A 19,215-nucleotide genomic window follows, 5' to 3' on the forward strand; every position below is an offset into this window, starting at 1 on the left:
CTTCTTTTATAATTGTTACTTTTTTGTGTCTTTTCTTTTTAGTGTACAATAAAGAATATAAAAAAATAAGAATAAAATAGAATAAAACGTGCACATGTTTCTCTATTCATCTGCGTACTGATAAGCTCAGTCCTTTACCTCTTCTATTATACCTATATTAAATTTTGTAATTTAGACGAATTTCACTGAATATTGAAAGATGAACCTTAAATTTTAGGTTCACTTACCTAGACATCTTGAAGAAATACTTGCTTTATTTAGATAAGAGCTTTAAAATAAAATACATTTTGTATTAAAATGATAGATGCTTTGAATGTCGAGTGAAGGACGAGAGACCCTTATAAAGTCAATATTTTTTATTTAACTGTATCTTTCTTATTTATGGCAATCATCGTCGTCGCTTCAACTAATAAATGCCCAGTGTTGGATGATGCTCGCAAAATCATCCGCATGAATTTAGGTGTCTCACTATCCTGTCGGAACTCTTTGATTTAGGGATGATTTATACAAACATGTGGTGGGCACGAGTCGTGCCATTACGAGGCGCGCACGGACGCCTCACGGTGAAGCATGAACTGCTTCATAAAAAATATTCGTGATGTTTTAACCCGTGCATCGTCCACGCCTCGTACGTGGCACGACGGCGCCCGCCACGTGTTGCCATAAATCATCCCTTATCTGGAATAAAAAGTAGTTCATGTCCATTTACGGGACACCAGTTTTACCAAATTATATCAAAATCGGTTGAGTAGATGGATGGTATAAAGGTAACCATATAGACAAAATAACCTTTTCGCATTTTAATATAATTAATAAGTTATAATATAGAACGCAAATGATTTTAGATACAAACTATTTTTTTGTGCTTTTGAATAGGCAAATAAATCTATCTACCATAAGGATTTAAATATTAAAAAAACCTTAGTTTTTAATACGTAAATAAGAATTCGTTCTAAATACTATCTGTCCCGGCTTACTCACGTGTGTAGTCGACGTTAGCCCGACTAGTTTCGAACCCATACGGGGTCCTTTTTCAAGGGAGTCCGTCCGCGCCCGCGCCGCGGTTTTGACTGCGGGACGCAGAAGAAAGAAGAAGAATTCGTTCATTGGTCTGTGCTTGATTAAAAATCCAGGTCAATTCCCGACAGCATAATGAAACGAACGGGTAAATCAACATTCCGGGAACAATAATACCGATAAAATGGGGAAAATGTACAACAAAATGAGCCGAGCGGCTTTAGCTAATAATGCATGTACTCGTATATGACTAGCGACTCGCCTCGGCTTCGCACGGATTTTTTGAACATAAACTTTAGCCTATGTTACTCAAAAATTATGTAGCTGTCTATTGGTAATAGAATTTTGAAAATCGGTTCAGTAGTTCCAGAGAACTACAAATAAACTTACAAACTTTACCTCTTCATAATATTACTATAGACTATCCAGACTATATAGACAGTGTATATGTCTGTCTGACTGTCTGCTAGCTTTTCACGGCCCAACTGTCTAACCGATTTTGATGAAATTTGTTACAGAGTTAGCTTATATCTCGAGGAAGGACAAAGGCTACTTTTGATTCCGGAAAAATAAAGAGTTCCCACGGGATTTTTTAAAAACCCAAATCCACGCGGATGAAGTCACGGGCATCATCTAGTCATCTAGTTATACATCATTTCGTATATGTGTGAGAGTAATTTTTGTGCAAACTTAATTTATTAATTTTGGTAGAGTCGCAGACGGAGCATAAGAGATACTAGTTGCCCTTCATCAGAACCCTGTTTGCGAAAGTGTGTTTGTTTGTTTGTTGGTTTATTGGTTTGTTGGTTTATTGTTTTGCTGGTTTGCCTTCAATAACGTCACTACGGAGCAACGGATCGACGTGATTTTTTGCATGGAGATGATTTGGATTTTTTAAAGACCTGGAGAGTGACATAGGCTACTTTTATCTCGGAAATCAAAGAATTCCTACGGGATTTTTAAAAATCTAAATCCACGCCTACGAAGTCCCGGGTATCAGCTAGTGAAAAAATAAATTTCACGACTTGAGAAAAACTGCCAATAACTTGAATAGAATGACAAATAAGCAAATAAGCACTTAAAATTGAGATGGCAAACACTGAGGTAGATATAATAATTCAATGATGGCAAACTGAATTTAAAATGACTAAGTAATAGGCCCCTATGGTGATGTAACTGTGATATTTAGGACTTAATATGTTCAAATGAAAATTCACCATAATAAAGCACGAAAATTCACCAATTACCCGTGGGGGTGAAATGGGGTGAAATAAGAAAAAATAAGCCACAATGCGCCACTTGCGAGTTGCAATTACGCAATCACCAGTAACTAGTCGTTAACACGTCGCCCGCGGCCGCGAGTGCAACGTAACCCACATTTTCCCCTGTCAGCTATTGTACAAAGGCTTTTTTAAAACGCCTCATTGGCTACTCGTAGCTATAGACTTGAGAAAAAAGACTGCTTACAACGTGAATATAGTAAAAACCTGGTCAAGTGCGAGTCAAGCTCGCGCAACGAGTGTTACGTACTACAGTCACATAATTCAAAAATTATGATCCATAAAAATAAATAAAAATCTGTTTTAGAATGCACAGGTGAAGCCCTTTCATACGATACCCCACTTGATATAGTTATCTAGTTATCTTACTTCGAAAATTGAAAATAATAATTTTTACTTCATGACCACAATATAGTAATTTGTTTTGTGTGATATAACCACACGGTTTTCAGATTTTTCCCCTAATGTCTGCTATAAGACCTACCTACCCGCCAAATTTCATGATTCTAGGTCAACGGGAAGTACCCTGTAGGTTTCTTGATAGACCGACAGACAGACAGACAACAAAGTGATCTTATAAGGGATCCGTAGCTCTATTGCGGTGTGACTGAAAGGCAAATCAACAAACAAACACACTTTCAAGAATTATGATATTATTCGGATTACTAACGAGCCAATATCACAGGCGATACAAGATATTTGCACAAAACATGTGTTCTCTCTATTCCCTAGCTCTCATCCGATGGGACGGCAATTCGACACAACCGGAGAGGATAGATTCGCTTTTTTTTAATATGGTAAAAACATTTTACTCCGAAACCTTATTTCTGTACTTCTATACAATGATAATAATGTAAATCTTGAAACTACCTTTCGATTCGCTTTACCAGCTTAGACTGTGTTAGGTATAGTTCATCCGATTAGGTTGGTACTTATAGCTTTAAGCCCCCAACAAAGGCTTTGGTGCATAGGATGTTGCAGATAACATACAAGTGCTTCAAATAAAATGTAGTCTTGGTATACTTAAGTGGATACCTGTATATATCTGTTTTGACTAAATACAATACATTTATAAAATGGTTTGGTGCCTGATCGAATTTCGGCCTCAGCGACCAATCTCAGCGGACTAGCCAACTCTGCAGGAAATATTGTAATACTAGTAACTAAGGCCCTAAGCAGACAGAACTGTTTAAAAACCGGTCGAGTGAAAAGCGGACTCGCACCTTTAATTTTTTTTATTTAGCCGGCCATTTTGAAATCTTTAATACAATAAAGCAGCAATAAAATACACAATTTCTAAAAAATACAACTTTTTTCCTTTACGGTTCATGAGATACAGCTTGCTGAAAGACAGGTGGACGGAGAGACGGATGGACAGTGGAGGCTTAGTAATAGGGTCCGTTGCACACTTCGGGTACGGAACCCGAATTATGTGGCCTCATAAGACTTATATTAATTACACAGGCAAAAAACAATAAAAGTATGATAAATACCCCGTAATGAAAGTTTCATGAGTCTTTCATAAAATTTCAGAGGTGAATAAAAAATGAATTAATGATCATTAGCGCAACATTACGCTAATGTACGTTTACATCATTCATTTTACTGTTTTGTTGCCTGTTATTTTATAGTAACTTACCTGTCATTTTATTTGTCACTGACATCTATGTAAATATATACGCTAGACCAGTGATTGCTGACATATTTTTTTTATACCCAATATGGTTTTCGCCTTTTTGGCACTGATAGCAACAGTAAGCGTAATATAAGCGTGCTTGGAATTAAATGTTAGTGATGAGATATGTCCACATAGCGTCAATGCGAAGACCATATTAAATCCCGGTGCGCTCGGTAGGGCACTTAAAATCGGCACAAAAAATAACATCATTTTGTATGGCACATCTCTTCCAGCGTACTTGTATATTATAACCCCCAACCTCCCAAATAGAAGGGTGACGTCGATACCACTAGGCTATCACCGCTTTATTTAAAACATGTACTTCGGGGCACAGACCACCACCTATAAACGTCTAATAGCCAGACACCCCCGATAGCCAAGCATAGGCAGTTGCTTAGCATAAAAGTCGGCCCACGCCCGTTCGGTACCCTCATTCCGCACATTGTCTTGATTACGTGACTTTTAAGTCCACCAATCACAACAAAGCATTCTCCCCTGTCCCCCACCCTCCCTTCGGGGTTATTCCATACGCCAAATAAAACTCTATAAAAGGTAAGTAAATATTTTCGTGGAATGAATAAATATGCTCAGACCAGACACTGAATAATTATCCAGCATACTAGTAATGTTTAGGCTCGCAGGAGGTGGATGGAAGAAAACTAGTCGGCGATAATATCCTTATAATAATTATATTCAAAGTTACATTTAAATGAAAAGACTAAAAACTAGTGCTTATCTCTAAGGATGAGAATATTCTAACTTAATATTACGATTCCCACATCGCGCGGGTTCTGATATTACGCCGCGTCAGCTATACGGGTCGTATTTGTACGTGGGAATGGGAATGCATGTTGCGCTGGCTCACTATGTATCCGCCGCTGGCTTCGCCTGCGTAACACCTCCCCCATCAGATCGGCGCATATGGAACACCTTGGCTGTGAATTGCGCCGGAAGGTCATCGGATGAAGAACTCTGAATATTGGTTATGTTTCTTAACTGCAAGGTCTTCGTGCGATGTATTTTCTGATAAACTGTAATGATCATATTCAGTCTGCAGGTTCCAATTAATATGGCGTATGGTAATGATTGTATGATAAATAACTCCATGGTCCGTACTTGGAGGTAGAGTGATAGGCCTTTGAGATGAAACCTTTGCACTTGCATCATGTAGGTGATCCAGTTTTGTGGACTTCAATTATTCATAATGTGGAGATGGTTTTGAGTCAAAGGATTCTTCTTTAGGTAAAACTATAACTTGGATGGCTATGTCTTCTTCTATTCTGGGTAAGTGTGCTATATAATTGCTGGTCTTCGGGCATTCAGCCTCTATGTACCTGTATTCGTTCAAGCTTATTGCAAGGAATGGATAATAAGAGATAAGGATATCATGATGCGTATGTGGTAATGGGAAATTAATACATAAACTAACAGGAAATTTTAAAACTATGAATATTTAATTTCTTACATAATACTAACCTAACACTATAATATCCTAACACTATAATATCCTAACTCTATCATGTTGGATCTACTGCAGTCAAAGGATTTCCATGATGCAAACTAAATTTAAGTAATGCTTGAACTACACTGACTGCCGCGCTGTCTCCTAAGAAATATGCTTGAGCATATTTGGAGAAAGAGTCGACTATTGTCAGAAACTTACAGCTTTCTACACTTAAAAGGTCTAAGTGCACAAGCTCAAAAGGTTTACTGGGTGGTGGAACTACTTGAAATTGCTGTCGGATTGGATTACGGTCATACTTAGCCTGTCCGCATACTGCACAGTCGTTAATAAATTTTGAAATATGCTCTCGCATTTTAGGCCAGTAAAATTTTCGAGATAAAGCAAGAAAGCCTTCATTGATACCGCGATGGTTTGTCTTGCCATCATGGTACTTATCTATAATTTGTTGCTGCTTTAAATATTCTCGAACATTTTCCACTTCTGTTTTAGCTAAATTGAGTATAATTGACGAATTTTTAAAAGTTTTCTGTATTATTGGAATTATCTTATACATAGCCAATGGTGGATTGATTAATAAACCGGTTTTAATTTTAGGTTGAATAAATTCTTTAATAGCATTGATGACATCTTCTTCTAAATTAGATTCAGATAATTGAACAGTCGTACGCTTATGGTTTTCAAAGGGGTTTGTAGTGACTGGTTTGGTTTTAATATCATCTACAACGTTAAAAACGATTTGCCTAGTAAATTTATTCAATGGATCTTCTGTAATCGGGATTTCCAAGATGGGGCTTTCGTCATCAGTGTGGACAGTTGCTGTTCTAGAACCATCTTCAGCCTCCGGAGCTGAGAGAGTTCCAGAGTCATCTATAGAGGGAGCTCCGTCCGATTGATTTAAAGCAATCGAACTTAGCTCTTGCACATGAACTTCAATGCGCGATAATGCGTTCGAGTTATAATCTTCTTTCATTATAGGACTCGGTTCAAATTTCGAGGAGGTTTCCTCATAGAAATCATAGCATTCATCCGGAAATTGTTCGTAATTGTCATAGCCATAATCGTAGTTATAGTCATAATCATAGTCATAGTCATAATCATCATCATAACCATAGTCATAGTTATAGTAAAGTTCATTAAAATTGACGTCGCGTGATTTCATATAGTTAGTTGGTGGTGGATTACCAAATTTACGCCAATCATGTCCCGATGGTGGTAAATGTCTAGGGGTGAAATGACTCACACCGCTCATGGGACGTGGGAAATTAGAATTGTTAGGCGATTGGTGTCGATTTGGTAATTTGAAAACGTTGCTCTTCGGGTTATAATTCGGTGGAGGAGCGCAAAACATTAATTGGGTACGACTAGGACCACGCGGATGCATTTGAGGGTTAGGTTTCCAACCAGGTCTAAAATGCATAGGTTGCTGACTCTGAGGTGGTCTAAAATGTATAGGTTGCTGCCAAGATGGCCCAGGCATAGCGAAACCTTGTGACCTTGAAGGACTAGTGTAATTTGATACGGAAAATTTATGTCCAAAATTTTTCTGAGAAAACCCGCCTTCATTTCGCTGTTGTATATATAGGGTGTTAAGTTCCTCTTGTACAAATTCGAGGGCTTTTTCCATTGACACTGGCCGCATGCACCGTATCCTCGAGCCTAGCGGGTCTTTTAGACCACGTAAATAACACTGCAGGGTTAACTTTTGGTAAAGTTGCCGTTTAGCCTCTATTGTGGTAGGTGCGGATTCATGTAGGGAAATGTAGGTCATAATTGTGCTAAACAGGTTTTGACACTTTTCGTAAAATTCTTGCGGGGTGCTAGAGCCTTGTGTCTGTAGAGACAAATCATTGTATAAAGCGGTCTCATCGCGATGGTCTGCGAAATTATTAATAAGGGCATTTCGTATGCCATTCCAACTATCTGGGATACCGTTTGCATTAATTAACCTAGCCGCGGAACCTGTCACTTTATTTAATATTCCACTAATTAATGCCGAATTTTGTAACTCATGTCCCGGACTAATGTCAAAATGGGCAATCACTAATTGGTCACACAAATTTATAAACCGTGTTAACACATGAGGATTTCCGTCAAATTCGGGTAAAAATCTAATAGATTTATAGATAGTATCTAAATCGTTTGATGCCATGTCTTCTAAGTTCCTAGATTCGTCTACGGCTCTTGACCTATTAACCGAACCTACGAAACTACGTCCTGACCTTGGATGAAAAATCTTGACGAATAAAAATTAAACTAACACACACAAAAAATACACTCAAAAAACTTTTTTAAAAAACACTCAATAAAAAAATTACTTCCCTAAAGTTCACGTAAAATTATATTAAATAGGTCTATAGATTTTGTATAAACCTAGATTATAAAATTTTAGGAATAAGGACGATATATAAATGAGGATTCAATAAAAGTACGATTTAAAAAAAATCAATTAAAAAAAAAATTAAACACAATACCTCTTTTTCTTGTTAGTCGGAAAAGGATAGGCAAAAGGAACTTGAACGATTCAAGTACTTACCGCATCGCCGATCTATTTCTTTCCACGAATCGAAGTTTAGATTCTCCACTACACTGCGGCCTCCGAATAGTAGGTTCTCAGGATAAGTTGTTCTCCGTCACAGTTGTCCGATACAGCTACAGGTACAGCTTATCCTACCCCGTCACTGCGCCAGTAATGTTTAGGCTCGCAGGAGGTGGATGGAAGAAAACTAGTCGGCGATAATATCCTTATAATAATTATATTCAAAGTTACATTTAAATGAAAAGACTAAAAACTAGTGCTTATCTCTAAGGATGAGAATATTCTAACTTAATATTACGATTCCCACATCGCGCGGGTTCTGATATTACGCCGCGTCAGCTATACGGGTCGTATTTGTACGTGGGAATGGGAATGCATGTTGCGCTGGCTCACTATGTATCCGCCGCTGGCTTCGCCTGCGTAACATACTCTAAAATATTTATTTGTAAGTGCCTACTTACTTTTAGATTTAAAAAAAACAGACATAGGTATCGAAATAGAAAAACAATGAGATTTACATTACGTAAGAAGCTATTTTAGAAACAATCGATACATCCTCCGAGTCTCAGTTCAACGCGAGTAAATTATTCACACATCTAGACAGACATGAGAAAATGGCTATGCTATAATTCTACTAAAACCTACGAGAATACAATGTAAAAGAAGACTTCAAAGCCGGAAAATTTTCTCAATTTGGAATGCTCTTTAATTTTTTTTTATTCAGATACAAGTTAACCCTTGACTGCAATCTCACCTAATGGTAAGTGACGATGCAGTCTAAGGTGGGAGCGGGCTAACCTGGAAGGAGTATGGTAGTTTTTATTAAACCCATACACCTTTGGTTCCTACACGGCATCGTACCGGAACGCTAAATCGCTTGGCGGCACGGCTTTGCCGGTAGGGTGGTAACTAGCCACGGCCGAGGCCTCCCACCAGACAAAATTGTCTTTTATTTGGGCATTTTATCTGAATAAAACCGAGAATCCGTTAGGAATCCCTACTATTTACTTACTTAATAATTGAAAACAAAATTATTGTCTTGTTTAACTTAATTTAATAATCGTTTTTAAAATGAACTAGTGGATACGCGGTGTGTGCTACTACGCCATTTTTTTAAACCTGTAAAACCATCTTCTTATTATTGCCTTTCTAATGAAACCGGTTTGGGACAAATTGGTTGGATGATTGCAAAGTCTATAACGGACAAACGGTAGAAACATGTTTTGTGTTTTACATAATATGATATTGACAAAGAAGATTTGTTACGCAGGCGAAGCCAGCGGCTGATACATAGTGAGCCAGCGCAACATGCATTCCCATTCCCACGTACGAATACGACCCGTATAGCTGACGCGGCGTAATACCAGAACCCGCGCGATGTGGGAATCGTAATATTAAGTTAGAATATTCTCATCCTTAGAGATAAGCACTAGTTTTAGTCTTTTCATTTAAATGTAACTTTGAATATAATTATTATAAGGATATTATCGCCGACTAGTTTTCTTCCATCCACCTCCTGCGAGCCTAAACATTACTGGCGCAGTGACGGGGTAGGATAAGCTGTACCTGTAGCTGTATCGGACAACTGTGACGGAGAACAACTTATCCTGAGAACCTACCATTCGGAGGCCGCAGTGTAGTGGAGAATCTAAACTTCGATTCGTGGAAAGAAATAGATCGGCGATGCGGTAAGTACTTGAATCGTTCAAGTTCCTTTTACCTATCCTTTTCCGACTAACAAGAAAACGAGGCCCAATCGCGAAGTCAAGACTAAAGAGAGTTCCTAACACTGCCCAATTGTTGCAGGATCCTCCTTATAATCAATCTACTTCTGCAGCCAGTGGTAATGATCCAACATGATAGAGTTAGGATATTATAGTGTTAGGTTAGTATTATGTAAGAAATTAAATATTCATAGTTTTAAAATTTCCTGTTAGTTTATGTATTAATTTCCCATTACCACATACGCATCATGATATCCTTATCTCTTATTATCCATTCCTTGCAATAAGCTTGAACGAATACAGGTACATAGAGGCTGAATGCCCGAAGACCAGCAATTATATAGCACACTTACCCAGAATAGAAGAAGACATAGCCATCCAAGTTATAGTTTTACCTAAAGAAGAATCCTTTGACTCAAGACCATCTCCATATTATGAATAATTGAAGTCCACAAAACTGGATCACCTACATGATGCAAGTGCAAAGGATTCATCTCAAATGCCTATCACTCTACCTCCAAGTATGGACCATGGAGTTTATTTATCACACAATCATTACCATACGCCATATTCATTGGAACCTGCAGACTGAATATGATCATTACAGTTTATCAGAAAAAAAATCGCACGAAGACCTTGCAGTTAAGAAACATAACCAAAATTCAGAGTTCTTCATCCGATGACCTTCCGGCGCAATTCACAGCCAAGGTGTTCCATATGCGCCGATCTGATGGGGGAGGTGTTACGCAGGCGAAGCCAGCGGCTGATACATAGTGAGCCAGCGCAACATGCATTCCCATTCCCACGTACGAATACGACCCGTATAGCTGACGCGGCGTAATACCAGAACCCGCGCGATGTGGGAATCGTAATATTAAGTTAGAATATTCTCATCCTTAGAGATAAGCACTAGTTTTAGTCTTTTCATTTAAATGTAACTTTGAATATAAATATTATAAGGATATTATCGCCGACTAGTTTTCTTCCATCCACCTCCTGCGAGCCTAAACATTACTGATTTATAAATATTTTTTAAGAGTATTTAGTCACGTTTATCATGACTAATATTCCCCTTTCCCCTCCAACTAAGCATAAAGCTTTAGCTAGGAGTAGGTACGACAATAGTGCAACGGGTCGGGTTTGAACCGCCGACCTTTCGGATTCCTTTAACCGTTGAGCTATTGAGGTTTTAAGTAAGTTACAAATAAGTTAAAATAAAAACGAGTTTAAAATTCAAATAAAGTTTTCTGCATCGTCAGAGATTCTTCCCTCACTTTATTATTATTACGGAGAAATTCCAGCTGCTTGAATAGCAAAATATGGAAATCTTTTGGAATAAAATTGTTCAATAATGCAAGGTTGAAACTCGAATTGTTTTTCAAATATAGTCTTTTTCAAACAGTCCTTTTGCATAATTTTCAGTAGGTATCTTACAGAACATCACACATAGTACTTACCTACTCTGTTATTGCCCTCAAAGTTAAAACGAAAATATCTTAGAAATTAATTTGTGGCATGATAAAAAGGAGGCTTTGATAATAAAGAAATAAAATAAAAATCTTTTTTATTCAAGTAAACTTTCAAAAGTGCTTTCGAATCGTCGGATGCATCTAACACAATAATATAAAATACTAGCTGATGCACGCGACTTCGTCCGCGTGGATTTACGTTTTTCAAAATCCCGCGGGAACTCTTTGATTTGGGAATTATTATAAGATTGGAAGATTGAAGTAGTTGTGATTTGAAAGTTTTTGCTAGATGAGTTCATGAACTCATATTACATACATACATACCTACTCACAAATTTATATTCATGAACCTTATACCTATCCACTCACGTAATAATATTAAAAAACCGGCCAAGTGCGAGTCAGGCTCGCGCAATGAGGGTTCCGTACTACAGTCGTATTTTTTCGACATTTTGCAAGATAATTCACAAACTATGATGCATAAAAATAAATAAAAATCTGTTTAAGAATGTACAGGTGAAGATCTTTCATATGATACCCCACTTGATATAGTCACTCACTTCGAAAGTTGTAAATACTAATTATTAGTTCATGACCACAATTTAATTTTTTTTGTGTGATCTAACCCTAAATTCACGGTTTTCAGATTTTTCCCCAAATTTCAGCTATAAATTCTACCTACCTGCCAAATTTCATAATTCTAGGTCAACGGGAAGTACCCTGTAGGTTTCTTGACAGACAGACAGACAGACAGACAACAAAGTGATCCTATAAGGGTTATAAGCGGACGAAGTCGCGGGCATCAGCTAGTAATATTATGATAATAACTTCCGTGTTAGCCCTGCAAACCACACCCACTCGCCCTTTGAAGTAATTCCAAAACCTGTACCGTGTTTTCTACATCAAAGTGACATTGGTGAAATATTTATACTCTGGCGGAGCGAGTAAAGCCATAAATAAAGAAGTGAAGCGAAGTGAAAAGCTGTCATACATTTCCCACACATTTTTTTTGCTTGGGAAATTATACCGACCCTTATTTACACACCCGTCACGACTTGGCACAGGTGGGCTTACCTATTCCATAGAAATATGAATGTTTTTTTTAGTAAATAGACTAGATCATGCCTGTGATTTCATCTGCGTGGACTTCACAAATATCAAACCCCTATTTTACCCCCTTAGGGGTTGTATTTCCAAAATCCTTTTTGGCGGATGTCTACGTCATAATAGCTATATACGTGCCGAATTTCAGCCCGATCTATCCAGTAGTTTGAGCTGTGCGTTGATAGATTTGTCAGTTAGTCAGTCACCTTTACCTTTTATAGATATAATGGCTGCAATTTCGTCCGCGTGGATTAAGGTTTTAAAAAAATTCGTCGGAACTTTTTGATTTTCCGATATAAAAAAGCAGTTTTGTTTTTTACAGCTAGGCGGCCCGAAGCAGCACAGAATAAGGAAGGTGTATAAAATCGGAGGAATGCATTTGCCCAGTCGTGGGACAGTGCAAGCTAATTTAGATTAGATTAGATATAAAATAAGGCTAGGTAGGTTGTATGTTAAGTACTTAATCATGGGGAATCCGAATCGGTCAGCGCCAACGACGCCAGGCAAGCAGTTTTACCTGCAAGTTATGATATTTATACCCACGGCAACATCTGCTGACATCGAACTCCCGGCCTCACACCAACTACGAGGCTTACAACACGAGGGGAGTACACATTACTGCCGCTAGGGCAAAGGCCGAAATCAACGTAACACCACGACCCTACAAATTTTGTGTGCCGACCTATGAGCTAAGCCGCGGTAGTTTTCTGTACCTACTATCATTTTTATATTATTAAAATTCTACCGTGTGCTATTTTCGCCGTCTCATTTCAGTCATTTCTATCATATTATCATTTTTTTAACACCCGGTACACCCTGTATCCAAATACAAAAGGAAAAGGTAACTGATTGATAGACTGCCTGACTGACTGGCACAGCTCAAACTACTGGACAGATCGGGCTGAAATGGCGTAAGCTATTATGACGTAGACATCCGCTAAGAAAGGATTTTTGAAATATCAACCCCTGAAGGGGTAAAATAGGGGGTTGAAATAAATGAAGTCCACGCGGATGAAGTCGCGAGCATTAGTAATGAACAAAACAAGTTTGAAACGTTGAGTTGCATGGTGATTTATGATAAGTCTAAATTATGATGTAGCTCCGATTCATCACGATTTGAATAAAGCCAGAACTCGTTAACTTGTTCGGTTCGCGTCCAAGAAAACTTATAATTAACTTGAGGTTATAGTTTCGAATTCAGTTGCAATTAGTTTAAAATAATTAATCGACTGAGATTTTGCTCGCAGTTCAGACTTAAAGTTATTTATACTAACGGGTATTTGCTATGATAAATTTACATTTTATATCGAAATGAATAGGAAATTTTATTTAAGAATAGTACAGTACACGGCAGAAAGTAATGTACATCGACCTTTAGAAGAAGATAGCGGATTTGTAGAGCACTGTCTCTGTCGTTGAGACCGACAGAACGTCATTATGGGTATGATTGACAGAGACAACGCTCTACAAAGCCGAATACGAAAAGCCGATGTACCTACATTACTTTCGGCTGCGTACTGTATTTAGTAATAGTAAGTATTCTGTGTTAGTGATCAATTGTGCTGAGTTTGTTGTGGGCTCTTCTCAGACCTGGGCGCGTTTGGAACCCTCGTAGCTTAAGTTTTAAGTTTGCGTAGTAGTAAAAAACTCTAGAATTTAAATACAAAAGACCCTTTAGTAATTTTGATCCTATTCCTCAAAATCCCTCGACTGTTCAAACCTATGGCATATAAAAGCTTTCAGTGTACAATTTATTTCATACTATGGTGGCCAAGTTGAAATAGAGCGTGAACGTGGTGTTTTGGTAGGTACATTTTCAAAACTGATTTAAACTGATTTTTTTGAGCGTTACTTTAAAAAAAATCGGTGAAGTGTGAGGCAGACTCGCACACGAAGGTTTTGTACCATTGTATAAGAAAAAACATTTTTTTTAATGGTGGCCATTTTAAAATTCTTAATATTTGTTGTTGTAGCAGCAATAGAAAATAAATATTCTGTGAAAATTTCAACTCTCTACCTATTAGGGTTCGCGAGATACAGCCCGCTGATAGACGGACGGACGGAAGGATGGACGGACAGCAGGGTTAAGTAATACGGTCCCTTTGGCACTGGTATCATCATCATGATCAACCCATCGCCGGCTCACTACAGAGCACGGGTCTCCTCTCAGAGAGTATGTATGTTATGTAGTGTAGTGTGGCACTGGTATGGAACCCTTAAAATGAAATGAAATTAGGTTAAAACAGCATGTAAATTGAAAAATTAAAAAGAGCAACCGCCGAGTTTCTTGCTGGTTCTTCTCGGTAGGAACGGCATTCCGAACCAGTGGTAAATTAAAACTACCTGACTATTCATAAACACTTTTAAAAAGTTTACATGAATAAAAAAAACATTCTATTCTATTCTATTCTATTTCTGCGCTCGATTTTGACTTGGCTTCCATATCACTACCCAAAATGAAATTATCCTTAGGGGTAGCTTTCATATGGTTTGAATACTGTTGATTTTGAGTAGGTACATATTTGAAGGACCGGGTCCATACGCTTTTGTCCATGTCCTTTTGACGTTTCAAATATGGCAGTGCTCTTCGTCGAATCCCATGTAACTTGAATAAGAGAGCATGTCATAATAATAATTGGGTCAATTATATTATCAGACGAGCTCTCCGAAGTTTGTTAATTATAAAACGGCCGAGTTAATATAGCTGCAGTCCGCTGAAATTAAAATACAATATGGAGACAGCTGCAATTCAATATTTTGTTATTTTCAATGAGAGCTACATCGCAAAATTGTTGCTAAATAAATTAATTCGATTCTGCTTTATCGAATTAATTAATTTTACTGTTTATTAGAGCTTTAAATGTGCACAATTATTAAAACGCAACACAATTTTAAGCTTGTCGTAAACCATTAATTAAAATAATTAAGTAGTCATTAAAATGTAAAGCATAAAAATTCAACTCGTATTCGGAATAAAACGTTCAGTACCGACAACATAGTATAACTCCTCTTGACGGCTGCTATAAAAATAATAGTAATCATAGAACTTTGTAATTTGTTCTATATTATAAAGGATCATAACCATGGATAAGCCTTTACTTAGAGGCAATAATTCCGAGTAAACGCAGCTAAGTCCGCTAAGCCGCGCGGAACCGCGACAATACCAGTTTCCCAGCTAAACTTACTATGCTAATTTTATCGCGACTTGCCAAAGACTTGCAAATACTTCTACAACGCCAAAGAGTACGTTACTTACCGAACGTTTCAGTGATACACCCAGAAATCAGCTTCCACAATCACTTCACAAGTCACATAGATCGGTCACACCAGGGGGTCAATTCCGAACGCATGCGATATCACTCTCACGTCACAGCCACTATAGGTCACAGTATTTTTTCCCAGAGTTCCGTAGGTACGACAAGCGGTCTGTCGTTCGCCGCAGCCTCAACTGGCTGGGGCGACGCTACCGCGCGTGTCCTTCCCCCCCGCCCCTCGCACCGCTCACCTCGCACCACGGGCAAATAGAAATAAAGTATGCGCTGTAAGGACAGAACGTGGAAGAAAAACGAATCTAGATGCCTATGAGGTAAATTAGACACCATTGTCACCACGAAAACGTCGCTATTTTAAGCAAAAGCTCGAAAAAAGTGCTAACTGAAAGTGCTACGTGACGTAGAGGCAGCTACATGAAAAGAAAATGGCGTAGCTCATTATATGCAGCTGTTAATAGTAAATTCTTAACGAGATCCATTAAAAAGCCTACCTCCTCTTAATGGCTGGCTGCACGTAATAGCGTGAGTCTTTTTGATTTCCCCTGCACAAATGTAACGTTGACATTCTAATAAAAGCTTCGTTAAAGTTGAATTGACATTAAAAACCACTGTAAAACAAACTGTGACTGAAATATTTTTCAAAGGTAAGAGAAGTGTTTTCCATTCAATGCCACCAGCCTGTATGGTTATACTGCTGGCATAGGCCGTTTCGGAAGAGTATGCCACGAAACACGGTCCTCCGCCTTCCTCATACATCCGCTTTTCGCCACCTTCCACAGGTCATCGCTCCAGTGGGCTGGAGGAAAACATTTTCAAGAGCGCGCTACCAAAAATGGTTCTCCGTCTTCTTCATTCAGCCGCTTGTTGCTACCTTCTTCAGGTCGTTGGTCCAGTGGGCTAGAGCTCAACCTGCTTATCGGTACGTGTACGTGCTCTACTGCGACTTCGTCCACGATGGTAGTGATAATAAGTTTGGGGTCCGCGTAAATTTAGGTTTTGTAAAATCCCGTGGGAACTCTTTGATTTTCCAGGATAAAAATAGCATGTGCCAGTATGTACCCTATCTCTAGACTTCTTCCCGACTTTGTTCTCGTGGATTTAAGTTTTATTCTAAACTCCTGTGGAAACTCCTTAATTTTTCAAGACAAAATGTTGCCTATGTTCGTCCCCGGGTATATCTGTACCAAATTTTGTCGAAATCGGTTAAACAATGGCCCGTGAAAAGGTAACAAACAGACAGATAGACTAACAGACAGACAAACAGACTGACATATTCTAATTTATAATATTACTACCAACCAGGTACTACAAATTTCAAGCCCTTATTTTATCCCGTTAGGGCTTGAATTTTTGAAAATTCTTTCTTATCGCATGTATATGTGTCATAATAGCTATCTGTATGCCCAGCCCGATCTATCCAGTAGTTTAGGCTGTGCGTCGATAGATCAGTCAGTCAATCACCTTTTCCTTTTATATATTTATCTATCTATTAAAAGGAAAGCTGATTAACTGACTGGCTAACTAATCTATCAACGCACAGCTTAAACCACTTGACGGATCGGGCTAAAATTTGATATACAGATAGCTATTACGACGTAGGCATCCGTTAAGAAAGGATTTTTCAAAATTCAATCTTTAAGAGGTTAAAATTGAGGTCTGATGTAGTTCATAAGTAAATAAATAAATAATAATCTTTATTTGCCATGTCGCGGGCATAAGCTAGTATTATATACCATTGGATATTTACTTTATAAAAATCTAGTCTTAAAATAACCGTCGTTGATTGGTTTTAAAATAATCGTCTCGCTCTCGGAGCAGACTAATTAGGAGCAAACCACTTAAGCGCTGCGCTGATCTTACCGCGCCTTTAAAATTTCACTTTAGCTTTCTTGCTAATAATAGTTTCGGAAGAAATTTTCAGGAAACAAGCAGAAGATCCTCGCAAGTTATTTCAAAACGTTATAAATTAAAGATATTTCAGGGAAGACTAATTCAGTGAGATAAAAATTCCAAGTAATCTTATCTTCATCGGAAAACTAGCCTATTCCTGCGACTTCACCCGTGTGGACTATACAAATTTTAAACTCCTATTTTACCCCTTTGAATTTTTAAAAGTCCTTTTTAGCGGATGTGTACCTACGTCATAATAGCCATCTGCAGCCACATTTCAGGCCGTCGATAGATCAGTCAGTCAATCAGTCAGTTTTAACTTTTAATTAGATAAAAAGTTATTACTTTCATTTACTTTGTCTTCATCTTTAAACTGAATTTACATTTTGTTATATTTAGTTAATAAAAGAAAATTTCCATCACATATTTATAGCTTGGACATAAATAGTTTGGTGGTTATTTTATTTGAGCGTATATGGTTTCTCAGAATTGGTTTTCATAAAAAAAACAATGAAAGTCTCAATCAAAATTCCAAGAAAAACGCAAAAGTTTTCTACTTTAGTTTTCAATCAAAGACCAAAGGTTTATATTCCCAATACAATTCGATATGCTTGATCTCATTTTTTAAGAATTTTTTAGAATTGAAGGAAATTCGAAACCCGATTCCCAATTTTAATTACATAGGTAATACGATGGGCTTTATAAATTAATTTCTTCTTGTGAAGTACGAATAAATGGGTCAATCCAATAAGTCCAAAGAATTGGACTGAGTGTATTTATAAAGTCAATGAGTACGTATATACTTTTAAAGGCTCAGGCAAAGAGCGCTCAATGCTCGAGGTCGTGGCTTTGTTTCATTTTGCAAAATTGAGATTTCAATAATTTGAAAATCACAGTACAAAGAAAAACATTCTCACATATAATACAACTAGCTAATTCTTGTAACTTTGCTCGCGTGGATTTAAGTTTTTCGAGGATCACGTTGGAATTTCTCAAAAACTTTTAAGTGCGGCACGTCTACGTCATAGAGAAAACTGCATACAAAACTTCAAGTTCCTGATCCACGAGTTTAAACTGTGTGGTGTCTGTCTGTCAGTCACTATATCGATTACTATTACTAGTGAACTGCCCCGCTCCCTTGGGTATTTCAAAAAACTGTCTTTATCCCTTGTTTATATTAAAAAGGAAAGCTCGTCGCAAAATTCGCAAAGCTTTCTAGGTTCAAGAATTTGAACTGAGTATTGTTGCATCAAGCAGAGAGTTACTTTTCTTTTCATATACTTACATGGCTTTCCCCCTTAAAACAACGGTATGGAATGTAGCTTTTCGCCTGAATACTGGTCATTACAGTTAGCGTTAGTTTATAAATACTAAGCAAAAATTAATAGCGTCCCGAATGGATCATGCCAAAATCTCCGGTTTCTTAAAAAATCTACCTAGTTTGGGGTACCGACGATATAAAAAGGATATTGGTAAGGCGCTGGACGTAAAAGGTTAAAGACCGGACGTAGTGGCGCTCGTTGGCAAAAACCTGTGTTCAAATATAGACAACCGCAGGCTGAAATATTAATCGTGAATGTTTTTAAGAAAAAGCAAAAAGGATGTTTGAATTACTTAAACTGAAAAAAAAACAGAAAAGTTGTTTAGAAAACCACCGCAACAATAAAAAGAAAAACTTAAAAAATAACCATGAAAAATACTTGTAACTTTTGTAATGATTGTGCTTTGAATTCTTTGAATGAAATAAAAAAAAATGACAACTAAATCGACAGAAGCGTTG

The 19,215-nt window shown here is 37.7% G+C and overlaps 1 protein-coding gene across 4 annotated transcripts in view; it reads right to left on the reverse strand.

The window, feature by feature from the left end:
- LOC117982930 (neurotrimin-like) overlaps positions 1–15,706 on the reverse strand; it is a 563,100-nt gene extending 547,394 nt beyond the window's left edge. For all 4 annotated transcript variants that reach the window (XR_011236864.1, XM_034969369.2, XM_069499315.1 and 1 more), the window contains exon 1: positions 15,530–15,706. The gene's annotated coding sequence lies outside the window, so the exon portion shown is untranslated. The remainder of the gene's footprint in view (positions 1–15,529) is intronic.
- Positions 15,707–19,215: the final 3,509 nt, after the last annotated feature.

This window comes from Maniola hyperantus, chromosome 6 (genome assembly GCF_902806685.2).
Source record: "Maniola hyperantus chromosome 6, iAphHyp1.2, whole genome shotgun sequence".
NCBI lineage: Eukaryota > Metazoa > Arthropoda > Insecta > Lepidoptera > Nymphalidae > Maniola > Maniola hyperantus.